This window comes from Triturus cristatus, chromosome 5_2 (assembly GCF_964204655.1).
Source record: "Triturus cristatus chromosome 5_2, aTriCri1.1, whole genome shotgun sequence".
In the NCBI taxonomy this organism is placed as follows: Eukaryota; Metazoa; Chordata; class Amphibia; order Caudata; family Salamandridae; genus Triturus; species Triturus cristatus.
The window spans coordinates 656,930,148-656,954,573 of NC_140588.1; positions in this window are offsets into that span (position 1 = coordinate 656,930,148).

Consider the following 24,426-nt stretch of genomic DNA (forward strand, 5'->3'; position numbering starts at 1 on the left):
AGCATCCACTGGGCTGAGCACCTGGGGCACCTCAAGGCAGTCCTGGCCGCCCTCCAAAGGGCCGGGCTCACGATCAAGGCCAGCAAATGCCAGATAGGCCAAGGATCAGTGACCTATCTGGGCCATCAAGTAGGGAGCGGTCAGGTGGCTCCCCTCCAACCGAAAGTTGATGCCATCCAGGCATGGGAACCCCCCACCACCCAGACAGCTGTCCGGGCCTTCCTGGGCCTCACCGGGTACTACCGGCGATTCATCAAGGACTATGGGAGCATTGTCGGCCCCCTCACAGAGCTCATGTCAAAAAAGCAGCCCAAGAAGGTGCACTGGACCCCCCGCTGCCAGACGGCCTTTGAGACTCTCAAAACGGCGATGTGCACTGCCCCCGTGCTACAGGCCCCTGACTACAGCAAGGAGTTCGTGGTGCAGACAGACGCCTCCGAATATGGAATTGGGGCCGTCCTGTCCCAGGTGCATTCGGAGGGACTCGACAGACCCGTGGCCTTCATCAGCCGACGGCTGCTGCCCCGGGAGCAGCGGTGGAGCACTATCGAGCGGGAGGCCTTCGCTGTAGTGTGGGCCCTCAAAAAGCTCCGGCCCTATCTCTTCGGCACCCACTTGCGGGTCCAGACCGACCACCGGCCCTTGCGGTGGTTAATGCAAATGAGAGGCGAGAACCCCAAGCTGCTGCGATGGTCCATCTCGCTGCAAGGGATGGACTTTTCCGTTGAACACCGGCCCGGCAATGACCACGCCAACGCCGACGGCCTGTCCCGCTTCTTCCGCCTTGACGAGGAGAATCCCCAAGGAGATAGGTGACTCTCCCTGCCTTCGGCTGGGGGGACGCCTGTTGGACCCGGCCTCGTGGCGTGGTCTTAACCCTCTTGGATCATGCTTGCTCCGCGCACCAGCCCACGCAGCCCGGCTCCCTCCGGCCTCGGCCCCAGCGAAGCCCCGACATCGAGGCACCAAGATCTGGCCAGGGGGCACCACATGGCCACTTCACCACTCCCGGAGGAGGGGAGTTTCGATGGGACCCCCACCATCCCTCAACACCTAGGTGCGATCGTCCTCCGGCCTCCCCGGGCCTGGCGCCTCTCCCGCTGGGCGTCTGGCCTCTCCCAGCCCGGCCTCTCCGCCCCCCCAGGCGCAAGGGTCCGGACATCAAAGGGCTCCAGACCTATATCTGGGGCAACCCCGCAATGGGACAGTAGTTGTATCCCGGAGTCAAGAGCCCTGCTGATGGAATTGCGGCTGACCCTACGGAGAAGAACTCTTGCCTGAGACTACCACGAGCCCTGCTGACTGCGTCACGGCTCCACCTTATTGAGACAAGGAACCTCACGGAACATCGGGGCCCTGCTGACGCTGTCGCGGCCCAACCTCGCTGAAACCTCCCTCGGAGCCCTGCTGACGTCGTCGCGGCTCGAGTTGAACTGAAACACCTTAAGAGCCCTGCTGACCTGGTCGCGGCTCGAACTCCCCGAACTGATCGCCAGAGCCCTGCTAACGCCGTCGCGGCTCGACCACTCCGAGATCCGGAGTCCCACCAGCTTGAGGATCAAGAACTGGGCCCAAGGTACCCTCGTACCAAGCTGCTACTAAAGACAGTCCCGCTACCCCGTCCCTACCCAAGACTTTGAGACTCTTGTGGATCCCTCGATCCCCCTTGTACATATCGATAACCGTAACTTCTTAGATGCTGATAAAGAACTGCTCGTCTTGATAAACATCCTCGAGTCCTGTGTGGTGGTGTTACTGTGCTAGTACGTTATAGGAGAAGGACCTCTCCTAGGAGGCTTCTCAGCAGCGCTCGGCTACTTCGTGCAGTGTGGGGGCCCCTCTGGGTGGTCTCTCTGACTCCCCCGAGGTCCGCCTTCCAACAGGAAGGAATGTGATTTGATGTTTACATGTATATGTGTAGAAAATGAGAGGGAAATTTTGCCATTCTTTGGTTCTGCTGACAGGTGCACAGTGCAGAGATTCTGTATAAGAAAAATCTGGTGTGTGACTGATATCTGGTGTGTGACTGATATACTTCTTAATCTACAAAACATCTTGAAATGTGAGATATTTAATTGTGAGGGGATGTATGTACACTATTTTTATTTTAATCAGACTAATGTATTTCTTCTGCTAAAGTGGAGGGAGTACTTTTTTTTCTCTACAATCTTATTTACAGTGTGTGTGCATGTAGAAACCATTTTGTGATAAGGATTTGTTTTTTTCATGTGTTTGTAGACAGATAACTATGCAGTTTTTATATTTTGGTAGAATTAGAAACCAGTCATTGTTTATGAATTTGTGAAATGAGTTATGTTTCTGCAGTAAAACGTAGTACTCCTTGTAGATGAAGAAATGTGTTATGGTATAGTGCAAGGGATCGTGTTGTTTGTCTAGAATCACACAGAGAGCCTGTGCGCATTTGGGAACCACTGTGAGAGAAGCATTTAGTAACATCTTGTATTTGCTGACAGATAACTCTTTTAAAACCTGTCATGTTGTCAAGTTTTAGTAGCATTAGAAGCCAGTCTTTGCTTATGCGTTGATTAAATGAGTCAGGCTTTGACACAGAAGTGCACTTTTGAAATAGACACATTGTGTGCAGTTCCCTTACCACTTCCATAGTAGTAAATAAGGTTTTGGTAAACTCCTAGGGATAGTGGTGCTTGTCTAGAATCACACTGTGAGTCTGTGTGCATTTGGGAACCACTGTGAGAAAAGCGTTTGGTAACATTGTGTATTTGCTGACAGATAACTGTTTTAAAACCTGTCATGTTGTCAAGTTTTAGTTGCATTAGAAGACAGTCTTTGCTTATGCGTTGATTAAATGAGTCAGGCATTGACACTAAAGTGCAGTCGTGAAACATGTAGATTGTGTGCAGTTCCCTTACCACTTCCATAGTAGTAAATAAGGTTTGGTAAACTCGTAGGGATAGTGGTTGTTGTCTAGAATCACACTGTGAGTCTGTGTGCATTTGGGAACCAATGTGAGAGAAGCATTTGGTAACATTGTGTATTTGCTGACAGATAACTATTTTAAATCCTGTCATGTTGTCAAGTGTTAGTAGCATTAGAAGCCAGTCATTGCTTATGCGTTGATTAAATGAGTCAGGCATTGACATTAAAGTGCAGTCGTGAAATATGTAGATTGTGTGCAGTTCCCTTACCACTTTCACTGTAGTGAATGAGTTTTGGTAAACTCCTAGGGATAGTGGTGTTTGTCTAAAATCACACTGTGAGTCTGTGTGCATTTGGGAACCACTGTGAGAGAAGCGTTTGGTAACATTGTGTATTTGCTGACAGCTAGCTGTTTTAAAACCTGTCATGTTGTCAAGTTTTAGTCGCATTAGAAGCCAGTCTTTGCTTATGCTTGATTAAATGAGTCAGGCATTGACACTAAAGTGCAGTCAAGACATATGTAGATTGTGTGCAGTTACCTTACCACTGCCATAGTAGTAAATAGGGTTTGGTAAACTCGTAGGGATAGAGGTTGTTGTCTAGAATCACACTGTGAGTCTGTGTGCATTTGGGAACCAATGTGAGAGAAGCATCTGGTAACATTGTGTATTTGCTGACAGATAACTATTTTAAATCCTGTCATGTTGTCAAGTTTTAGTAGCATTAGAAGCCAGTCATTGCTTATGCTTTCATTAAATGAGTCAGGCATTGACACTAAAGGGCAATCGTGAAATATGTAGATTGTGTGCAGTTCCCTTACCACTTCCACTGTAGTGAATGAGTTTTGGTAAACTCCTAGGGATAGTGGTGCTTGTCTAGAATCACACTGTGAGTCTGTGTGCATTTGGGAACCACTGTGAGAGAAGCGTTTGGTAACATCGTGTGTTTGCTGACAGATAACTGTTTTAAAACCTGTCATGTTGCCAAGTTTTAGTAGCATTAGAAGCCAGTCTTTGCTTATGCGTTCATTAAATGAGTCAGGCATTGACACTAAAGTGAAGTCGTGAAATATGTAGATTGTGTGCAGTTCCCTTACCTCTTCCACTGTAGTGAATGAGTTTTGGTAAACTCCTAGGGATAGCGGTGCTTGTCTAGAATCACACTGTGAGTCTGTGTACATTTGGGAACAACTGTGAGAGAAGCGTTTGGTAACATCGTGTATTTGCTGACAAATAACAGTTTTAAAACATGTCATGTTTTCAAGTTTTAGTAGCATTAGAAGCCAGTCTTTGCTTATGCGTTGATTAAATGAGTCAGGCATTGACACTAAAGTGCAGTCGTGAAGTATGTAGATTGTGTGCAGTTCCCTTACCACTTCCACTGTAGTGAATGAGTTTTGGTAAACTCCTAGGGATAGTGGTGCTTGTCTAGAATCACACTGTGAGTCTGTGTGCATTTGGGAACCACTGTGAGAGAAGCGTTTGGTAACATCGTGTATTTGCTGACAGATAACTGTTTTAAAACATGTCATGTTGTCAAGTTTTAGTAGCATTAGAAGACAGTTATGGCTTATGGTTTCATTAAATGAGTCAGGCATTGACAGTAAAGTGCAGTTGTGAAATATGTAGATTGTGTGCAGTTCCCTTACCACTTCCACTGTAGTGAATGAGTTTTGGTAAACTCCTAGGGATAGTGGTGCTTGTCTAGAATCACACTGTGAGTCTGTGTGCATTTGGGAACCACTGTGAGAGAAGCGTTTGGTAACATCGTGTATTTGCTGACAGATAACTGTTTTAAAACATGTCATGTTCTCAAGTTTTAGTTGCATTAGAAGACAGTTATGGCTTATGCTTTCATTAAATGAGTCAGGTATTGACAGTGAAGTGTAGTCGTGAAATATGTAGATTGTGTGCAGTTCCCTTACCTCTTCCACTGTAGTGAATGAGTTTTAGTAAACTCCTAGGGATAGTGGTGCTTGTCTAGAATCACACTGTGAGTCTGTGTACATTTGGGAACCACTGTGAGTAAAGCGTTTGGTAACATTGTGTATTTGCTGACAGATAACTGTTTTAAAACATGTCATGTTGTCAAGTTTTAGTAGCATTAGAAGACAGTTATGGCTTATGCTTTCATTAAATGAGTCAGGCATTGACAGTAAAGTGCAGTTGTGAAATATGTAGATTGTGTGCAGTTCCCTTACCACTTCCACTGTAGTGAATGAGTTTTGGTAAACTCCTAGGGATAGTGGTGCTTGACTAGAATCACACTGTGAGTCTGTGTGCATTTGAGAACCACTGTGAGAGAAGCGTTTGGTAACATTGTGTATTTGCTGACAGATAACTGTTTTAAAACATGTCATGTTTTCAAGTTTTAGTAGCATTAGAAGACGGTTATGGCTTATGCTTTCATTAAATGAGTCAGGTATTGACAGTAAAGTGTAGTCGTGAAATATGTAGATTGTGTGCAGTTCCTTCACCACTTGCCCTGTAGTGAATGCGTTTTGGTAAACTCCTAGGGATAGTGGTGCTTGTCTAGAATCACACTGTGAGTTTGTGTGCATTTGGGAAACACTGTGAGAGAAGCATTCGGTAACATTGTGTATTTGGTGGCAGATAAGTGTTTTAAAACCTGTCATGTTGTCAAGTTTTAGTAGCATTAGAAGCCAGTCTTTGCTTATGCGTTGATTAAATGAGTCAGGCTTTGACACAGAAGTGCACTTTTGAAATAGGCACATTGTGTGCAGTTCCCTTACCACTTCCATAGTAGTAAATAAGGTTTTGGTAAACTCCTAGGGATACAATGGCGTTTCTTGCACGGATTGGGAATGCTCCGATGGCTATGTGAAAACTGCTGAACAGAGTACACAGTCTAAGAAGGACTTTTTCTACAAAAAGTATGCCGAAAAATTAAATCGTGAGCACAGTCAATTTATACCGGGATGCCAGATGACAGAAGCATTTTTTGAGACATCACATTAGCCTGACAAGGATCCTGACGGATTTATGTTTCATATATAAAGCCTGTATTGTGCACTTTCAAGCTGTAGATAGTGTTGGTCCTGATGAGAATCCCCATAGGCGAAGGGATTCGAAACGCGTAGACCTATCTTCGCTTTTGGCCAATCATCTGCTAAACAGGTAAACAACTACATGCAATTTATTATAAGTACTGCAAATGATATTTGCTGATGGCCTGATGTATTTTGTACATTCAAGTGTAAATCGTTTTTCTAACAGTGTGAAGTTAGTGTGTTTGTGAAGTTTGAGTGTTGTTGTCCGAGTGATTGGAGTACGCTAGTGTTGGTGTCGCTTATATGTGTCTATGTAATGTAAATATCAATGATTTATTGTTCAATTATTTGTGAAATGCTTTAATTGTTTCAGTGAAACCGTGCAAAACAATAAGTTAATTTATTGCATGAAAATAATTTTGATTAAATTCAACAAAAAAGTGGTTAAGAGTGAACTTGTTTTATTCAGTTCATGGTTAAAACTCCTTCTAAAGTGAAGTGCAGCATTGGCACTATCTCTGTTTTGTCAAGTTTTAGTAGCATTAGAAGCCAGTGTTTGCTTATGCATTGATAAAATGAGCCATGCTTTGACACTAAAGTGCAGTACCATGTAGTATTGTCCTCACTGCACCAGAACTGTAAATTTAAAAATGTTACCCAGGCACTGTCCTAGAAGTAGTCTGATGATTTAGTCAGTTTCTAAGTACTTATGTTGTGAACCATTCATTACCAAATAGACTGCTTCAAATGTCTATGCAGTATGCATGTAGTTCTCTAACCACCTACAAAGCTGTTTTTCACACCTTCAATTCCCTAGTCAGTATCTATACACTTCCAGGAAACACCCTGTCACTCCCTTTGCAGTCTTCTAGTGACCCATTCAGCAGCATGTAGTAATCCATTCACTGCGCCAAAACCCAAACACTTATAAGCTCACCAAGACACTGATTTTCCAGTACTCTAATGATTCAGTCACTGCCTAAGTATTCATGCACTGAGCCAGGCTTTAGCACATGGACTGCTTCAAACCCCTATGCACTATGCATGCAGTCTTCTAACCACCTAGGCACTTGTCTTTTACACTTTCAATTTCCTAGTCAGTATCCATATAGTCCAGCAAACATCCTGTCACTCCCTTTGCACTCTTCTAGTGACCCATTCGGTACCAAGTACTAATCCATTCCCTGTGCGAAAAGCCTACCACTTATAAATTCATCCAGGCAGTCTCCTTGCTGTAGTCTAATTATTCAGTCAGTACCCAAGTACTCATGCAGTGAGCCAGGCCTTAGCACATGGACTGCTTTAAATGCCTATCCAGTATGCATTCAGTCCTCTAATCAGCTACACAATTGTCTTTCACAACTTCAATTCCCCAGTTAGTATTCATACACTTCTAGCAAACACCCTGTTACTCACCCAGTGTGTCTCCTTTTAGTACTGTAATCATTCAGTCAGTTAGCATGTAGTCTTTTAGTGAGGTAGGCTTTAGGGCTTGAACTGCTTCAAAGTAGTATGCACTATGTATGTAGTGTTTTAATCATCGTCACACTTGTGGTTCAGGGCTATAGTTTCTTAGTCAGTTTTTATATAAAATGTGTTTGTACAGTAATGGAATACTGTAAATTTGAAAGTTATTAATATACATTTATTTCTGATTCTTTTTTGCAGATACTGTTTTTCAACGTTAAAGTAGAGAAATTATGCCAGAAAAAAAAGAAAAAGAAAAGAACAGAGACAGGAGGATTATTTGAAGAAACATCAAGCACAAGTATTGAATGAACAAGATAATGTGGCTAAAAGGAAAAAATCTTCTGGTAAGATCACGAAGCAATTTATTAAAAATGTTTGTAGGAGCAAACATAATGTAGATAATGCTGCAACTTCAGAGAATTTTTTAAGTAAGAAAAAAAATCTAAATAAGAGGAAAAGTAAAAAAGCAAATGTTCAGTCAAAGGGGATAAAGTATGGTAAAAAAAGACAAAATCAGTATAAGGAATTACACAAAAAATATTTTACAAGAGAGTAGTGCATAATTTGCTGAAAGATGTGAAGAAATATAAAAAGAGAGCTTTATTTTATAAAAAAGAAGAAGCATATTGAAAGCATTGGGGAAAAGGCTTTTGAAGTATAAAGGAAACTGTTTATTTTAGTGTTAAACAGAATACGATCACTAGATAAACGAATATATGTAATGAAGGCCAAAAGTAGGAGGAAAAGAGTTATTAATAAAAAAAAATGTTGTGATGTTTTTTTGGGAGAATGGAAACACAGTTCTAGTTCAGAGCCTTTTTTTAATGAAGAGAGTTATTCACTACGTGAAAAATTATTGTATCCAGTTGACACCAGTGGTAGAGGTTATGAGGTTAGTGATGGTTGTCCAATGGAGAAAGAGAAAAAGGTTGAAAGAAATGCAGAAGAAGTGATAGCTGATGAAGTTTAGGGAGACGTACTAAAAACCCTGTGTACACTTGGGATTGCAGTAGTGTTTGTAGTGTATGACAGGAATCTATTGAAAAATTATGTAGTTTTTTACGAGTCTATACTAAAAAAAGTGTAAAACAAAAGATTAAGCTGTTGCAAGGACTAGACCCTTGCAGAGTGAGAAAACATACTGGTTTGCAAGGTCATTCTCTGGCTTGTCTTTCTAGGAAAGTTTGTGAAAGTGTTTTTCACCATTTCAGAATGCTGGCAGTACATCATACTCAAATGCGGAAGTTAGTGAGAAGGTTTTATTATGCAAAAAGTCCAGCACTAAAGTTAAGTGAGTTGAACAGTGCTCTTTTGCGTGGGTCAGTATCAGATGTGAAGCAGGTCTGTGAGGATATTGAGTTTTGTTACTTTGGGCCTCAGCAAGAGAGTGAAGAAACTGACACATTAGTAGAACAAAATGTTGAAGACAATGTAGAACCTGTAATTACAGAACAATTTGACGATTAAATCACAAAGTTTAAGGTAATTTCAGGTGAAAGACCAAATGTTTCTTGTATTTGTTTTCGGCGAAGTCACTATAAAAATCAGACTAGGGGTGTCAATCTGTATTTAAAAAGTGAAATAGAAGATAATGATAAGTGGATGGAATTTGCAATTTATTTGTTGGTAGAGGATTGTTTTGATTTGGGATGTGAGCAGCGTATTTGCAAATATTGTTATAACAAATTAGATGAGAATAAAATGCCTGCTAGAGCTGTTCATAATAATCTAGAGTTGGTTGCTATTCCTCCAGAGCTGATAGATTTAAATACCTATGAGTCTTTTCTGATACAATGTGTTCACCCGTTTCAGGCTATTATTCATAAGGAGCCCAAAACAAGTAAATTACCTCCATCAGAGTTGCAAAGAGGATTGAAAGGAAGAGTTGTGTATTTACCATTAGATTTAAGGAAAATTTTTGAAACTATTGGTGTAGATCATGCAGAAAATGAGCGACTAGTCATTCTAGTTAATGGTGTTCCTACTACGAATAAGAAAATCTGGCAAGAGTTAGTGGATGTTAGAAAAGTGCAAAAGGCATCATTGTATCTGTTAAAAAATAATGAGTACTATAGAAATGTGTTTGTTGGAGAAGAAGAAATAGATTTAGCAGAAGATAGTGAAACATTAAGTGGACAAATTGAAAAAGTGGACATGTCCAGATGTGGAGAGATATATGAACATTACAGTGTACATCCACTTCATTCCAAAGAGGTGATGGGGAATACAATTGAGTTGTTTCAAATGAAAAAAGCAACAGGAAGTCCCATGAGTGTATAGGAAGAGAGCTTGGAAGCACGTTGTTTCCCACAGTTGTTTCCAACAGGAAAAGGTAGACGATATGATGAACGTCCTGTGCAGATTCCTGCATCTGAATATTGGACAACAAGATTATATGCAGAAGATCCAATATTTCGACAATGTATTCCTTATATGTTTCTTCTTCTGTTTGAAAGTGACTTGTCTGGACTTTCATATGCAGTAAATCACATTTTAAAAATTGGAATGCATCTGCAAAATGTAACTGCAAAGGATTTTATGGATAAAGTGCATCAGAGAGATGATCATTTAGAATCTCAGTTGATTACTCTGATGGCATGTCAGCGTGGGACTAATGAATATTGGTACAGTTGACATGGAGAACTGAAATGTATGCTACGGAACTTGGGAACTCCTACATGGTTTGTTACACTAAGCTGTGCTGAATATGCTTGGGATGATTTACTTGAATTCCAATATAAAAAATATTGAATACAAGACATCTGGAGAATTGTGCTCTTTGGATCCTGTCAATGTATGCAGATATTTCAATCATAGATTTGAAGCTATGATGTCTTTCATCTGCAATAAAAAGAATCCTCCTCTTGGAGAAGTTGTGGATTTCTTTTGGAGCAAGGAGTATCAAGCAAGAGGTGCTCCTCACATACATATGTTGTTATGGGTCAAGGATGCCCCCAAATTTGGAATAGATTCAGATGAAACTGTTTTGTCTTTCATTGAAAATTATGCTACATGTGCTCTTCCAAATAGCAGAGAAACAAAAAACTTAAAACAACAAGTCTTACGATTTCAAAGCCACAGGTGTGGAAAATACTGTCGACGAAAGTACCAGTCAAAGGATAAGTTCTATACCAAATGTCGTTTTGGATTTCCATGTCCTGTATTAGCCAAAGGAAGAGTGAACAGTTTTATGTCAGCTGTACGACATACCATCACAAGAAAGTCTCAGAAAAACACCTACAACTTAAGAAGAAGCGAAGAATCAAAATAATAAATGACTATAATCCAGTTATTTTATACATGTGGAACGCTAACATGGATATTCAGTATGTTGCGGACAATTCCATTGCTGTTGCTCGATATGTAACGTCTTACATTACTAAATCAGAAAAGACTGAATTGAAAGAAATGTGGCAAGAGATTTCTCACGAGAAGACTCTAAGTAAGAAATTATACAGTTTCAGTTTGAAGATGTTATTGCATCGTGAAATTGGAGCATATGAATGTTCAGATCGGTTATCATCTGCAAGTCTATATTCCAAAAGTAGAAGAATCATTTGGGTGAGTCTAGGTCTTGCAGGAATGCAAAATCGGGTACTGAAATATGTTCAAGAAATTGAATATTTAGCAGAAAATGACCATGAAAGTACAGATATTTTGAAAACCAATATGTTGGACACATACTATCCAAAGAGAAGTCATCATCTTGGGAACATGCGTCTCTATGAAGTGCTGCAAAACTACACTTTTAAACGGAATATTACAGAGAACATCAACGATGGAAATATGGAGTGATTGGTTCTGATGAATGTCTGGTGAAACAAAGGAAAAGAAATGTAATTAATCACAGAAAACTGAGTTGCGACACTGGTGACAAAAGGGAATTTTACTATTTAGCCCTTTTGCAAATGTTCAAACCATGGCGTTCTGAACTGGAATTACTTGGAGATTTTTCCAGCTATGAAGATTCATTTAATGCTTGTAAAGATAGCATACAATGCAGTGCTTTCGCAAATTATGTCAAAATGTTGAATGATGAAATTGATCAAGAAGCTACAATTGCAGCTGATATTGCTAGAGACAGTTCTCAAGACAGTCAAAGTTCTCCTGCACTGAGTCAAGATCCACTAGGACAACCAATTGTTGAAAATGAAGCAGCGATTGCAATGAATGAGGTGGAAACAATAATGTATCAAGCACAAGAAGATGCAATACAGTTAGGAAACTTGGAAGAGCAACTAAATGTTGAAACAAATATCTCAGCAAGTGAAAGAGCAGATTGACCATGGATTACTTCATGAAAAGAGAGTGTGCTCATGTACATCATTTCAACCTATCCGAATGTATGTGAGTGGTCATGCTGGAACAGGAAAGAGTTTCTTAATTAAAGTAATTACAAGTAATCTGCAAAAAACAACTGAGTCGCATTTGTCTTGTGTTGTTACTGCTCCAACTGGGTTGGCAGCACATAACATTAAAGGAATTACTTTACATCGTTTACTAATGCTGCCAGTAGAGCATGAGAACAAATTGGAATACCACAAGCTATCTGGAGAAGCTTGTTGTGAAGTTTCAAGAGTGCTGAAGAAAATGAAACTTCTCATTATTGATGAGGTGAGCATGGTTTCAAACTTGATGCTTGCCTTTGTGCATTTAAGAATGCAGCAAATTCTTAAAACACAGTATGACGTGTTATTTGGAGGAAAACACGTCATAGTTTTTGGAGATCTACTGCAACTGACACCGGTAAAAGGACAACCGGTATTTAAAACACTTGCCCATGAAGATACCAGAAAGTCTCTTGGCAGTGTTGGTAATGTGAACATTTGGAGTAATTTTGAATACAAAGAACTGAAAACAAATATGCGACAGGCAAATGATGCTGAATATGGAAGTATTCTTCAAGATATAAGAATTGGAATTCTTTCAAAAAAAGGGGAAGAAGCTTTGGAGAGTCGATTACTTTGCAATGTCTTTCCAAATGAAAATGCAGTTCCTGCAAAAGTGTACATGGAAATTGCTAAAAATAAGTCATTGATTTGCAAAATGCCGACACTGCGTGAGTGTTCAATATTCAACGAAGAATTATTAAAAGTGGAAAATGAAGAAATTGTAAAAATGGAAGCCATCGATAAAATACTACATGAAGGAATCAGTATTATTTTGATGAGTAAGTTGAGATCAAAACTAGATTGTTTAGAAAAAAAATATCTAAAGCTGCTGGTTTGGAAAAGACACTGTATGCGTGTGTAAACTGTTGGGTAATTTTAAGGCATAATTTGGATGTAGAGAAAGGTTTAGTTAATGGTGCAATGGGCAAAGTGGTGGATTTTTGAAGGAAGAAGGAATTGAATTTTTTTAAATTAAATTTGATCAGATTGATGAAGTTAAAGAAATTGGTTGTTGTTCAGTTAGTTTTTTGCTTGTTAAAGATTTATATGTCCGTAGGAAACAATTTCCATTTTCTCTGGCATATGCAGTGACTATTCATAAATCTCAAGCATTAAGTGTAGACAGTGCATTGGTGAACATTGGATCTACTGTATTTAAAGAGAGTATGCCCTATGTTGCTTTGTCGCGAGTCAGAACATTATCTGGTTTGTTTTTGATTGATTTTGATGAGACAAAGGTTACTGCACATGCAAACTGTGTAAAAGAGTATACTAGGTTAAGAAGGGTGTATGCTCCAAATTTAGGTCAATATCCTGTATTTGAAAAGCGTATAGTTGGTCGAAAAAGAAGGTTAGAGAATATCTGTTCTGAAGGTATCAAGAAAAGAAAAGAACAAGATAATGTTGTGATTGCAGGTAAAAAGAAATTGGACACTGTTGAAGAGATTGTTGGTTATCAGTTTGAAAATAGTTCTGGTGTCAACTGCTATGCTAATGTAGTGGTCAATGTTGTTTTTTATCTGGAAAGCTTGCAAGCACAAATTATGCAGAATCGGGAAAAAAGATGTTGTTCTCTGTTGCATTCTGTTGATGAAAAATTGACAACAGATCGAAGTAATATTCAATCTGTTTCAGATGTTCGTAGTCTTTTGGATGTGTGTTCTGGTTCTACACAATTTACACAAAATAGCCAACAAGATGCTCAGGAATGATTAATGTATATGCTTACCATTTTTGAAAATGAATGTGTAGAAATAGAAAATATTTTTGGCCTTTCTTACAAATGGGAACATTATTGTGAAAATTGCATGTATACATGTAGCACCAATGTAGACACTGAGAGATTTCTGTATTTAACATTACCAGACTGTAAATCAGTGTCTTTCAATAAATTAGTGAAAGGTGCAATTCAAAACATGGAGTGTAGCCAATGTAAATCAGAAATGTTATCCACATTATTCTTAACAAAATATGGAAAATACATAATTTTAATGATGCAACGTTGTACAGCTGACTGAAGAAAATTGGATACTTTAATAAAACAATTTGTAGCAGCACAACTATCAATATCAGGAAGGACTTTTGTATCAATTGCAATAATTTTCCATGATGGTCCTTCCACCACATCTGGACATTACACTGCCTGTCTAAAATGTGACAAAGGCTGGACACTTTGTAATGATGCCCAGTTGGTTTTCAAACAACGTTTGCCTAGTGAATTACCAAATTCCTACCTAATATTTTGAAAGCCAAAGTTTTAGGAAGATAATTCACTCTCTGAGGAATTTATTATTATATTTTAAGAGGACTACCATTGGACAATTTACATAAAGAAGAAGTGCAAAAATACCATTTGGCCTCAAGGAAAGGTATAATTTAGAATTATGGACTTTTTGGTCGTCATTTATTCGGTGATTATTTTAATGCGGCAACATTTACAGTTTTTATAAGTTAAAGTTATAAAATTGTGTAATCTGTAAGCATTTCATATATGTATGATTTGTATTTTCTGGTATTTTACTGAGAATAGTATGTTGGTTTTTTTTTAACAATCCTTCTGATTGTTTTTTTTTTTTGCCCGCTGTTAAGTGATGAGTACCATTGAAATCACTATTTCTTGTGAAATCCAATATATTCTGAGAACAGCAAAAAAGGCAAACAAATTACTTTGTGGAAATGATGTTGTATTGTAAAAAATTTATTATTATATGTTATAATTTTTTTTTCTTTTCTTTCACAGATCCAAATTTTAAAATAAGCAATGTTTAAGAATTTATATTTGAATGAAAAACAGAAAAAAATGTATGCCATTTTTTATTCATATTACTGTGAAGGTAAGTTTAACTAAGTCTCAATATGCAGAATGAAGAGGCCTGCAAGAATCTACAAAGTTGAAACACGTTTCTAAAAACACTCTGTTTATGTAATTTTGAAATCTGACCATAATCAGATATCATGTGACCTGCAAAAAAAGAGATTTGAGGGGTTCATAATATTTCACCTTTTTAGCTGTTGAAGGACTGCAATCATTTCAATCATTCTTCTTTGAACAGGTTTGCAGACAAAACTCTATGCTTACTTTTATCATTCGCAAGGAATTTTAAAAACTGAAATATGTCACTTTTTGTAACATAGTTATTGTGTAAGATACTGTTTCATATTTAGAAAGAGAGGAAAAGGCACTCTGTGCACTTTTTATACTCCATGTAAATACAACCTCATCATGCAGGCAGACCACTTTGCGTTGATAGGGTGTTCTATAAGTGTTGTTGTGCATGATTGCACTGAATACTCATAGAACAAGACACATGTCTAGATTTATCGTAAATCATAAATCTCGATATGTGTGTGATTGCGGTACCATTCTTAAATTGGTGTAGGAAAGCACAACAAGGAGAATTGTTTTCATTTCTCCACATTTTTAGATCTTCAATGCATGTTAAAATGTTCAGCATACATTGAAGGAGAAAAATGCATTTTCTCATTGTTTTTGTGCAGGAAGGTGTGTCTTCCTGCAGAAAAACAAACAGCACATGACACAGATATCCTTGCACTATGGTGCAAGGGTGCCTGTGTCACCACATGGCTGCAATTTAAGCAGCCATGCAGAGAGAAGCATAGATTTGCAACATATTTATGTATATATGTTGCATCCCTGTGCTTCGGAAGTACTACAGCACACTGCAGTTAAAGAGGTTACTGTGTGATGCTGCAGCACTTCCTTATAGTTCTGCACTTATACATTCACCATACGCTACTAATGCATTCATTCAGTCAATTACGTACTACACATACATTCATCTAAACTTTCACACACTAACAAAGAAATGTAGCTCTTTTTTTAAACCAGGAAAGTTAGTTCTTACAAGAACTTTTTTTTTCTTCTTTCTTCTTTTATAATTTTTTGGGGGTTTTCTAAACAATTTTTAATTTTTTTTGATTTTTCTGCAAAAAACAAAACAAAAAACAAAACAGGAGAAACCAAACAATGAACTTCTGGGAACAATAAAAAAAAAAAAACCTAGCAAATGTGACTTTCTTGGCGGCGGCAGATCAGATCGATCGACTGCTCACCATAGCACAAAGTCGCATTGCACTTAGTGCAGAGCACTTTTAAAAATTGAAATTGAGGACGGATGTCCAAGGTTTGGGCTGATGGATGCACTCTTGATGTGCTCGGCTGCAATGAGGTGGATGGCGCAGGAGCAGGAGTGTTTCTCATCCGTTGGCACTCTTCTTTTGCAAGATTGTTTGGATGAAGTGTCCTCATGTGCTCCATCATACTTGCCGTGCCGCAAGAGTATTTCTTGTTAGGATCCCCTCTTGATAGGACTCTTTTCCAAATCTTGCATGTGACCAAGGTGGCATTGGTCTTATTCTGCCCCTCGGGAAAAGTAAAAAATGTCCACACCACTGAAGATAAACGTTTTTTGAGTGGTGCCTCCGGCAAAAATTCATCCCCAGAACTATTGATGTGATGCAGGTGATGCCTGCTGCCCTGAAGCCATTTTTGGTTGAAAAAAGTTAGAGCTAAGTGTAAACTTAGTCTAAAAAATCTTCTTCTCTCCAAAGAGATGGTTCTCCAAAGAAGCTCAAAGAAGAATGATTGAAATGGGTGGGGTATTTCAGTAGTTAGAACAGGAAGTGTAATGAACCAATCAAATCTCTTTTTTTGCAGGTCACATGGGATCCACGCACCCTGCGCTTACGCAGCAGGCACCCAGCGCGCATCCGCGAAATCGAATAAAAACAAATTATAGGATTAGATGTAAAAATATATCAGTTTTAAGACTAGTTTAGAGTTAGTCTTTAATTAATATTCACATGAAATACATATATATATGTTTTTTTAAATGTTAAATATTTCGCGGGATCCGTGTACCTACCGCGTCATAGACGCAGATGACGCATCGCGGAAGCGCATAAACGTCGCGTTACATACATCGAACGTGTCGCGTATAGGCTGGGAGTCGCGCACCGGTCGCATTGCAATCGCGCACTAAACACGTACCCAACACATACCATGCGCGGATGCTATCACGTAGGGATCGAGAACGGTGCACGTAGGGTGCGCAGATCCAAAAACATGGAAAAATAATATATAAAATAAAGTTTTGCACATATAGTTAGAAAAATATTTTCAAAAATATAAAAAAATATGTTTGAAATACCCATTAAGTTCAAATAATATTTTTTAATTTTTAAAAGAATTAATTGAAAAAATACGTTTAAAAAATGGTGATAAAAAAGTATTTAAAAAAAAATGTCATTAATGAAATTGACACACTGAATTTGAAAGATATAGAAATCCAATCAAAATCATTAAATATGATGTCACTGACCATGTCCTGAGTGATGTAATATGCAACGTCATCACCAGGCATTGCGGGCGCGCGAGTTATAGTTAGCTCAACTAACTATAACGGGCAAATTTCTCTGGTTTTATATGAGTCAAATGTCCAACTAACTATAACGTCCCTGAAACCTACATTTTTTTCAGTGAATTTCTAGGGTTTTTTAAATGCTAATTCCTAACTATAACGTCTGTAAAACCTATGTTTTTTTCAGTGAATTTCAAAGTTTTTAAAATGTTAATTTCATATTTTAATATTTATAAAACCTATATTTTGGAACTCTATTATCTTTTTTTATTTGAAAAATATGTAATGTTTTATATCTTAAAAAAAAAGTATGTATATCTTTTTTGTTGTTGTTGAGAAAACTGAAGTTCCGTACCGGTAGTGTACCAAGCTCCATCAGCATGCGAATCCTATTCGCCATATTGCTAAACTCGTAAAAGATGCGCATTTCGTAACCAATGGGTTCGTGTCACCGCGTCCCACGTAACATCATATACATATGTGGTCGCGCCAGCTGCTACTTTGGTATGCGATGGGTACGCAGTACCAAACGGCACCTTAGATCATGTACGTGTGGGGTCACACCTGCTGCACGTTGCGTATGCACTGAGTGCCCGCTGCCAGGCCCTGTGTTACGTCATAGACTTATGGTGTCACGTTGGGAATGCCATTCCCTCATTTTTTTTTCCGTCTCAAAACTATATCTAAATAAGTTTAAAGTGTATATGAGAACAAGCGATAATCTAAAATATTTTAAACATTTATATGTTTCTAACAGTAATAAACTTATATTATGGTAATATTTTCTCAAAATCATGTCAGGTGTGGTCTCCTTACGCGCTCGGTACGCGATTGCCTTGTGACCTTAAAGAAAAGCATTTGATTGGTTCATAACATTTCCCATTGTAACAGTTGGAGGACCCCACCCATTTTAGCCATTCTCTCTACAGCGTTTGATGAGAGACTCCTCTTCTGCATACAGAGCTTTTTGGCAAACTTTTTGCTATGTACACATATCTACATAACAGAACTTTTCCCCACTGCCAGAGGTAACATGGTTGCATACGCAGTCCACAGCACAATGTAATGTGGTATGGCCCAGGGGCAGTATCATGCATAGATAATGAACACACGGACACAGATAGATAGAGGAAGTGGGTACGGGCAAGTTCTCCTGCAACGTGCGACCTTTGACAACATCGCAGATTGCCTGCCAAATCAAATTGCCGCTCTTACATTCGAGGAACATTACTGTCCCTTCGAGGATATGAATTGGATCGCTTTGCTTTTCTCACACGATGGCAACAATCGACTCTTGGAAAATTACGCATCTCAAGCCACTGAAGAACTTCCGGACTGCAATCTCCAAGATTTGTAAGAAATTCACTTTATTCTTCGATTAATATTTTTCCAACGTTTTTTACTTTTTCCTATTAAATTTTTTAATACAATTAAACTATTTTCATATAATAACTTTCTAAGTATGCTTAGGTATTTGAACTCTGTTTTCATTATTGGCCCTTACGTCTCCACACTAACCAGGGATGATGATGTATGGCCTATGCAAATACGCTATTTACTTGCTAAATTAGCCTCAACCCGACATCCATTTTGAAACCATATCTATTCTTTGTACACATGTCTCTCTGTCTGCCTCTTATCCACAAAGCCCTTTCACACAAATTAGCTCATCCTCAGCCTCTGCTCACAAACTGGCAATCAAGATAAAAAAACACAGCATTGTTTAGGAACTGGTTGGCACAGTGTGGCAATTGTATCCTACCTTTATATTTATTCTACAATTTACAGTCATTCATGTCTAATAGGTATTTTTTATGTCACATGGAACTGTAACATGTAATGTGGAATTGACTGATGCAGAAGCTTAGCTTTGAATACAGCAGAAGTGGTTGGAGTTTGCCTCAGCTGGATGCCTTAGCTCTTGCACCAGTGGTTCCATTTATGGCACTTACATAAAGACACTTTTTATATAACTTGCAGACTCCATCGCTTTATCCCACACAGCCATTTTCTTAAACACACCTGATTTCACCATTTGTCTTCTGTGGCATTGCAACATTCTGCATTATATTCTTCATGATTGTTTCTTTATTCCTGCTTGCTAAAAGACTCCATTCGAGTCTTCAGACCGGTAGTGGTGAGTAGTTTGCTTCTCACTCCTGCTATAGTGTAAACCCATACTAACACCACTTGCACAACTATGTTACAGCGGCCAGTATGCTACAGCGCCCAGAGCACATCAGTTTAGAGCAATCAGCTCATGGTTTCATCCAGAGTATACTTGCACCTCACCTCAGCACCATCTCACTCTGGTCAAAACAGCACTTTCACACTGCAAGGGGTGAATACTTCACTTCACACTCCCTGTATAGCACACCCTAACCACCCCACTGAGCTCACACCGCTATACTCTAAACCCATACTAACACCACTTGCACAGCTATGCTACAGCGGCCAGTATCCTACAGCGCCCAGAGCAGATCAGTTTACAGCATTCAGCTCACGGTTTCATCCATGTTACATCACTTTACACTTCCCATGTAGCACACTCTAACCACCCCACAGACCTCACGGCGCTCCTACCCTCCTCTTTCCTACTCTTTTCGCCCTTTTTTCCCCTTATTCGCTTCAACAGAATAACAAAATGGCTGCCAACACTTCCTAGTTGCAACCGCTTGCACTGCTCGCAGCCAATAAGCAGCAAGCTCGTGCTCGTAACTCCTCAGCCAATCAGAAGGCAGAATTCCTAAATATCAATATTTGTAAATTTCGATATTTCCCCAAAACTAGTGAATGGATATACACCAAATATACAAAAGCGTGCTTTCTAGACCAAGACCTTTCTCCCTGCCAAATTTTGGGTAATTCCCTTCACCCATTCGACCTGTAGCCTTGTCTAAAGTTTCCTACGGAAATTAACATGGAGAAAACACGTTTTGAGACCCCTCTTTTTTCTCAGCCCCCACTTGACGAATCACCCCAAAAGTTTCAACATAGGAGTTGATACGAACAGAGAATGGGCTTGGAAAATTTCATGAAGATTCACCAAACAACGCCAAAGTTATGAACAACACAAAAAATACTCTTCCTATGGAAACTTGGTCCTAACTATAACTACCTACTGGCGACCGCCAGTAGCTAATAGATATATATATATATATATATATCTCCACAAGCTGGCTCCGTGTTATGGGCCCCTGGCGCTTCTCTCATCCGGTGCAATGCCACAGCAGAACCACGCTGTAGCAATTCCAAAACTCGTATTCCACGACGGAATAATTGGCACGCACTCACAGGCTCTGTGATTTAATTCTCCAAAGTTCTTTTATTCAGCTTAATTTCTGCTTCAGTATTGAGGGACAAACCAACGCGTTTCGCTATCAGCCGATAGCTTGATCACGGTTAGTATTCTTCCTTCAAACCAACCAATAAAAACAAAGTAATGTGAGGTCATGTGATTAATGATGTCAATCATCTTGTTATCTTAACCCACTGACTTATGGTCCCTGTAGTTCATATCAAAAAACTTTATCGTAATTATTGACTGTTGTTTGCATTGCATGTTACAGTATAATTCATTTTTTGTATGTGTCTAAGCATATATCCTGGACCATGATTGCACAAATTCTTTTCTGCATGTTTTCCAAACTAACGATAAAGTTAATAAACCCCATAAGTCTACAATGCTTATGTCGCTAAACATTTACAACCCTGCTAGGTTTCACCAATGCATTGAAAAACATGAACAAATTTAGGCGTCATGCACTGCTTACAACAATTTGAATTTTCTCTTTTTGGTATACGCTTATAATAAATTAACAAAACTATATGCCCTCCAGTGGGCATATACTACTCTTATTGATTATGACCGCGACGGTTTTGGTTAATACCGCACGGATAGATAAGAGAGACAGGGATTTTAACGTAGCAAGTCAAGTGGGCAACATCACCACCAATGTTTGGCATAATAGAAAATGCCACTGTGTATCCTTCTCCAAACCAGAAAAACATCGCAGAGAAAACCACCACCTTAATGAAAATTCTTACAGGTGAACATATGGTTCCTCACTTTGGTTTAACCCCCACGGGGTATAAGTCCTGAAGTTCAATATTTGACGTGATTCACGACGTCTCAGGTTTTTTTCCCGGTCTCCTCCTCTTATGTGTGCAGGGATTGTCTCCAAAGCATAAAAACACAGTAATTTCCAGTCACTTCCATGGTGGATTTCCATGTGTTTTGCAACGGCGTTGCTCCTGTCTTTGTTCACCGTCGCTCTCACGTGTTCAAGTATTCTCTTTTTGAGTTCACACTTGGTGCTCCCGATAACAAGTGGTGGGAGCTTACAACCCTAAAAAAATACCTGGAAGTCCGACGAGTCCCAAGAGGACTCCGTATATCCCTTATGCCCAGTCAACAAGATGCCAGTAATGAACTTTTACAAGAATGGGGGGATTATGTGTTAAATTCATCCTTAGGCTTGATAGCCATTCTGGTTAAACATATTGAAATAGCACTTATGAAAATAAAGGAAGAATTGGCAACCTTGGAAAAAGAACTGGCGACAACAGAAATGAACCCCGAAATGTCCAAATTAAAAGAAGATCTTGATAAATATGTGGACAAACATGAAGAGGTGGTCAAGTCTAGAAAACAGTCCAAATTCCAGAGGGATAAGGAAGACTATGCGCAAGGACGTATCTTCACATATGCCAGAAAGTTCGACATTTTCAAAAATCGAGGACAAGGAGAATTAGGTGCAGAGAGCTCCGCAAGTTTAACATCATTGACATCTACAGGGGCAAGTGACGCGGAAGGTGAATTAAGTGAGGATCAAACAACGAGGAATTTTTTAGGGGATATGAGACTGGTCTTACAACAGAGGCTGTGGGAGCAGAACCAACACCAATTCCACGGTGCAAGAGGCAGAGGCAGAGGGCGAAAATGGGTACAACGGACTCCAACATCAGAAACAAGAAAGCAACAAGGATAGGAAAAAGAAAAAAGTGGGTCAGAGGAGACAGGAACCAAAACCAGGAGCATGCGACAGAAGACCTCGAAATAGACTGGATGGCTGCCCCGGAGGACAAGGAAGAATTGGTAATACTGAACTTATCCAACCATGTCTTAACAAATGATACCCTATCACTACTTAAACATGGCATTAATTTCTGCCCTATACAAACGATGGACCTTGCACAGACCAGGATTGACATTTACAAATACGTTAGAAAGATCAAATTGGCCAAGATTTTCAAAGAAAATCAGGAAATGTCAAAATTCATTGAACAACAAAAGCAGAAGAAAATTGACTTAAGTACTAAAACATCACTCTTGCAAACCACAGACATGCCGGCACTCCTAACTCTGATCAACTTAGATGTAATGGAAGAACCAGAGATGATCAATGAATCTACAGCCTGTCCACAACGGGGAGCGGGGCTTAGTGGGAAAAAACCATCCTCACGCTTTTACCCGCAATTACCACCGGGCAATAAAATCGACATCTTTCAAGAGGCTGTAGTTCAGGAAATTTATAACATCAAAGGATTAAAATATAAGGACAACTTGAAGAAAGAAGAAAGAATGGCTCTTAAGACAACTAATGGAGGATAAAACCATTACCATAAAAAGGGCGGACAAGGGAGGAAATATTGTTATCCTAAACACGGAAGATTATGTAAGGGAAGCACATCGCCAATTGGATAACAAAGAATACTACACTAAATTGGACAGGAATCCATCAAAAATCTTCAAAGAGAAGTTGGACAAAAATATAGTCCAATGGCAAAAACAAAACCTAATAGATGAAGATGAGAAAAAATTCCTGATCACGGAACATCCAATTATGGCAACCATATATTTCCTACCCAAGGTGCATAAGGATCCTCAGAAACCCCCGGGCCGCCCTATAGTGTCAGCCAAAGGATCATTGATGGAACCAATAGCCAGGTACATTGACCATTTCTTGATGCCCTTTGTACTCAATCTCAACTCATACATACAGGATACAACTGACCTCCTGAGACATCTGCAGGAACTTCCTTGGCAAGGATCATACCTGCTAATAACTATGGATGTGATATCGTTATATACGAACATTGACAACGACATCGGCCTGACTGCATGTGGTTTCTTTTTGAAAGACAGGGAGATCAAATTCAAACACCACAACCAGATGCTGATGGATATGATCCAGATGTGCCTAACCCAAAATGTGTTCCTTTTTGGAGAAGAAATTTACCTACAAACCAAGGGATGTGCGATGGGTTTCTCTTTCAGCCCGGGATACGCATGCTTGACTATGGGTTGGTGGGAGCAACAGATAGCATGGCACCCTAATAATGACAAATATGTGGATAAGATCATGAAGTGGTTGCGATATATCGACGACTTACTCATAGTGTGGGATGGCACAGCACAAGAATTCGAGGAATATTTTAAAATCCTAAATTCCACGGATGCAAACATCAAATTTACATATAACATCAGTAATGACAGAATTGTCTTTCTGGACACAGAGATCTATGTTGCCAATAACAAACTTGAGACCACACTACATAGAAAAGAAACATCCACCAATTCAACCCTACATGCTAACAACTTTCACCAATCAACAGTAAAGGACAATATTCCGTACGGGGAGTTTCTAAGGCTACGCCGCATCTGCTCGGAACAACATGAGTGGGAACAACACAGCAAAAACTCAGCGATGAGATTCAAACACCGAGGATACCAAAAAGGGACTATCCTAAGATGCTGGAAGCGTGCCAATGAAAAAAAGAGATCAACCATCCTACACACCAAAAACAAGGAAAAAAGCACTGAGATGAATCAATCAGCGCCTATAAGACTCATCATGGATCATTCAAACGAAGCCAAACAAATCAATGACATTTTATGTAGGAATTGGAAGCTCCTACAACTAGACCCAGTAGTAAGCGAAATTATGGGGAAGCACCCTAACATCACATATCGACGCGCAAAGAACCTACGGGACAAACTAGTACACAGTCACCACCAGGATAACACCAAAAAGAAAGGAACACAATGGCTTACAACCAAGGGTTTCAAAAAGTGCCACTCTTGCAAAGTGTGCCAAATTGCCAAAAATATCACAGAAGTCACAATTCAGGAAGGACACAACAGAAAATGGCAAATAAAGGAATTGATTACCTGTAAAAGCCAGTTTGTGGTGTACGTAATTGAATGTCCATGTCCACTCAAGTATATCGGGAGCACCAAGTGTGAACTCAAAAAGAGAATACTTGAACACGT